This window comes from Nicotiana attenuata, unplaced genomic scaffold (assembly GCF_001879085.1).
Source record: "Nicotiana attenuata strain UT unplaced genomic scaffold, NIATTr2, whole genome shotgun sequence".
NCBI classification, from domain to species: domain Eukaryota; kingdom Viridiplantae; phylum Streptophyta; class Magnoliopsida; order Solanales; family Solanaceae; genus Nicotiana; species Nicotiana attenuata.
The window spans coordinates 383,500-388,191 of record NW_017670924.1 but is presented as its reverse complement, the minus strand read 5'-3'; positions in this window follow the sequence as shown (position 1 = coordinate 388,191).

Genomic DNA, 4,692 nt, shown 5'->3' with positions numbered 1-4,692 from the left:
GTTTCCGCTTCCTGTCTTTACCTGTTAAATTTATGTTATTACTGTTTTCTCGTATATGATTCAACTGCACAGGTTTGTATTGATGTCGTGTCCTAGCCTCATCACTACTTCGCCGAGGTTAGGCTCGACACTTACTAATACATGGGGTCGGTTGTACTGATATTGCACTCTGCACTTTCTGTGCAAATTTCGATGCCGTACCTCGTGAGTAGAGTTTGGGTTGCTGCCTTCAGTCCACAGGAGACCCAAGGTAGATCTGCCGGCGTTCGCAAACCCTGGAGTCCCATTCCCTCTATTTTAGATTTACTGTCTCTTTCCATTTCGAGAACAGTTGTAATTCTTTTAAACCAGTATTTGTAGAACTTCTTAGAAGTTTGTGAATTGTGACGCCAGATCATTGGGGTAGACGTGTATTGGAGTTTTTGAACTGTTATAACACTTCCGCATTTTATATCTGTTTGGCTTTAGTTATTATTTATTTCTGTGGAGTTAATTATAAATGTGTTAAAGCCATAACTGTTAGCTTGTCTAGCGTTTAAGAGTTAGGCGCCATCACGATTCCGACGTGGGAAATCCGGGTCGTGACAAATATTTTGTATTAGAATCCCCTAGCCTTATCCAATGTGCCTTGGATTTCTGCTGCATTGCTTGTTCCTCAATCATAGACCATTTTTCCAAGTTGTGTAGTTGCTGCCTCTCCATTTCCACTAGTTCATCAGAGCATTTGTTACTTATTTGCTTCTGAATTTGATCTATTCAGCTCTAGTCTTTTCAATCCTTTGTGATATGTATTGGAACTCCTCATTGTTCAACTGCTTTAGTAGAGGCCTCAGAGCTTTTAGCTTTACCTAGATATCTTTCATCTTGTTGTGAGCCATATTCTTCTCCATATTTGCTCTACCAGTGGTAAGAAATTATCATGCTTAGCCCAAACGATAAAAAATCTTGTCACGACCCCAAACCACCCCGGTCGTGACGGCGCCTATCACACTACTAGGCAAGCTGATTCAACACTAATAACATAAAGGTCTTTTGTTAATTCATTTCCGAATAAGTTAAGATCACAAGTCTTTCATTTTAATATGACAAAATACGCGGAAAAACAAATACGCAAATACATCCACACTGCCCGATCCTGGTGTCACTAGTCATGAGCCACTAAGATACTGTCCAGTACTGTCTACTCAATACAAAAAAAGACTAAAATAAATAACACTAACGATAAGAAGGTGAAAGGTAGGGCTGCGAACGCCGTGCAGCTACCTTGCTATCTCCAGAAATACTCAGAAGCTGCTGAAAGCTCTCACTCTGATGCTCTGGCACCTGGATCTGCACACAAGGTGCAGGGAGTAACGTGAGTACGCTAACTTAGTAAGTAACCAAAGTAAATAAAGGATGAGTGCAGTGACGAGCATTTAAACCATATACATAATCTAATATAGAATCTCAATAGAAATATCAAAGTCAAATCCGTAGTTCAGTTTCCAAATAGCTCGTAAAAACTTCAGTTTCAATGAAAGTTAATTAAACATTTGTTCAATATTTTTCAATAGAGACTCATCATAAAAGAAGGGTGAAAAACAGTAAGTTCATAAACAAGCCCCTTGGGCAAAGTATCGCTTTTATATATATATATATATATATATATATATATATATATATATATATATATGTATGTATATATATGTAGCCTCTCGGGCAAGCCTCTCAATCACTTGTGACTCAACTCTCATCAATCAACACTCACTCTCAACACTCCCGCTCAATAGGTATCTCATAATAATAACCGCTGCGGCGTGCAGCCCGATCCGTAAGTACATAGTCGACTGCGCTCACTGGGGGGTTGTAGACTCTGGAGGGGATCCTACAGCCCAAGTGTTATATCGCTGCGGCGTGCAACCCGATCCAATACATATCATTGCGGCGTGCAACCCGATCCATATACATATAAATATCACTGCGGCATGAAGTCCGATCCATAAATATATATATATATATATATATATATATATATATAATCCTCACTATCCGGCCCTCGGCCTCTCAGTCATCAACCTCACAGCTACTCGGGCATTTCAGTGAAAAATTAGGGAATTCAGTCCAAACAACTATCAAATATTCTAAAACAGAGTAATGAAACTAAATCAAAAGTAAACAGGTAGAAATCATGACTGAGGATATGCTTTCGAATCAAAACAATGTGAGGAAAGTAGTAAAATACCCCTGAGGGTACAAACAGTTCAGCACAANGTCACGAGCATCTATAAGTGTGTAAATACAACTACAAGGTCTAAAAATACACTGGACAGGAATAATGAACAACAGAGAGAGAAGCGGTGCTGCGAACGCTGGCAGTCACCTCGCTAAACTCCTATAGCTCTGCCTCCAATCAGCCAAAACCTGCTACCGGGTGAATAAATACCTGCATCTGCACACGAGGTGCAGGGAGTAATGTGAGTACTCCAACCCAGTAAGTAATAAGAGTAAATAAAGACTATGCAGTAGGAAACAATGAATCCTCATTCGCGTTAGGATCAATAAACACAACAGGCTTTCAAATCATAATACGAGTCAACCTTCCCTTTTAAAACCAATCTTTTAGTAAAAAACATTTTTTTGAAATGCTTACAGCAGTTTCAGTAAGGGTTCAATACCATTTAAAATAATAATAGAGATTAAAGCAATAATCGGCCCCTCGACAAAGCATAGTTCGTAAAACAGCCCCTCAGGCAAAACAGTAAACATAAATACTTCATAACTTGAAAATCTCGGTGGAAATAACCAAATACCAAATCAGTGATTAATTTCTGAACATCTCATAAACCCCAGTTTAAATAAAAGTTGTTTTAAAATATTTGTTCAGCTTTCCGACAGAGGCTCAATTTAAAGATGAGTGAAAACAGTCAATCAATCAACATATTCGATAGAAACTTACTTTAAAGAGAAGTGAAATCAATAAGTTCATAAACAGGCCTCTCAGGCAAACATCACTCCTATGCATGTCTATATCTATCGCCCCTCGGGCTAGCCTCTCTGTCACTCGTGACTCAACTCTTACCAATCAGTGCTCACACTCAGCACTCACGCTCAATAGGTACCATATAGTAACCGCTGCGGTGTGCAGCCCGATCCATATATATATAATAACCGCAGCGGCGTGCAGCCCGATCCATATATCGTCGACGACGCTCAGTGGGGGTGTGCAGACTCCGGGAGGGGCCCCTTACGGCCCAAGCGCAAAATTGCTGCGGCGTGCAGCTCGATCCAATATATATATCGCTGCGGCGTGCAGGCCGATCCATATAAGCGTTTCTGCGGCGTGCAGTATATATATATATATATATATATATATATATATATATATATAATCCTCACTATCCGGCCCTCGGCCTCTCTTAGTCATCAACCTCACAACCACTAGGGCATTTCAGTGAAAAATTAGGGAATTCAGTCCAAACAACTTTCAAATATTTTAAAACAGAGTAATGAAACTAAATCAAAAGTAAACAGGTAGAAATCATGACTGAGGATATGCTTTCGAATCAAAACAATGTGAGGAAAGTAGTAAAATACCCCTGAGGGTTCAAACAGTTCGGCACAAGGCCCCAAACATGACATTCATCTCGAATTAACAGATTCATTTCTAAAACACATAGATATCATATAGAGGTTATGAAAATAAGCAACTCTACAGTTACTACGGGACGGACTAAGTCACAATCCCTACCGGTGCACGCTCACGCGCCCGTCACCTAGCATGTGCATCACCTCATTTATCAAAATAGTACAAAATTCCGGCGTTTCATACCCTCAGGTCTAGATTTACAATCGTTACTTACCTCAAACCGGGTGAAATTCTACTCCGCGATGCCTTTGCCACTTGACTCGGCCTCAAATCGCCCCGAATCTATCCAAAATCAGAATCACAACATCAATATATGCCAAAGAAACAAAGCCCATGCGAAAACAATCAAATTACATCAAAAATCCCGAAATAGGCCAAACCCGACCCTCAGGCCCACGTCTCAGAATTCGATAAAAATCACATCACTAGAATCCTTATCCTCCCACGAGTCTATACATACCAAGAGCATCAAAATTGGACCTCAAATGGCACCTCAAATCGCCAATTTAAACTCTCCAATTTCAAGCCCTAATTCTCCAATTTTAACCTTTAAATTCCACTAATTTCATGTCTAATCAGTTAGAAATCACCATATAATCGAGTATTGAGTTCAAAAACCTTACCTCCAATCGATACCCTTCGAATCCCTCTTCAAACCTCTCAAAAAAGCTCCAAGTCCGTACACAAATGGGGGAATAAGGCTGAAAATCGCGAAGGGAAGCTTTTATAGTTTATGCTCTAGGGATTCCGCACCTGCGGTCCCATAAGCGCACATGCGCTACCGCTTCTGCAATTTTTACTTAAGGGAACCAACTTCCGCACCTGCGCCCTAGGCCTCGCACCTGCGCTTAACCATCCGCTCCTGCGACTAAGTCCGCTCCTGTAGCCATCATCACGTGCCTGCGATCATCGCACCTGCGGTCCATAATCTGCAGGTGCGGAATCAACAGAAGCAGAAAAATTCTACAACTCCACTCCAATTCCAAACCTTCCGCCAACCATTCAAATCCATCCAGAGGCCCTCGGGACCTCAACCAAACATGCCAACGAGTCACATTACACTATTC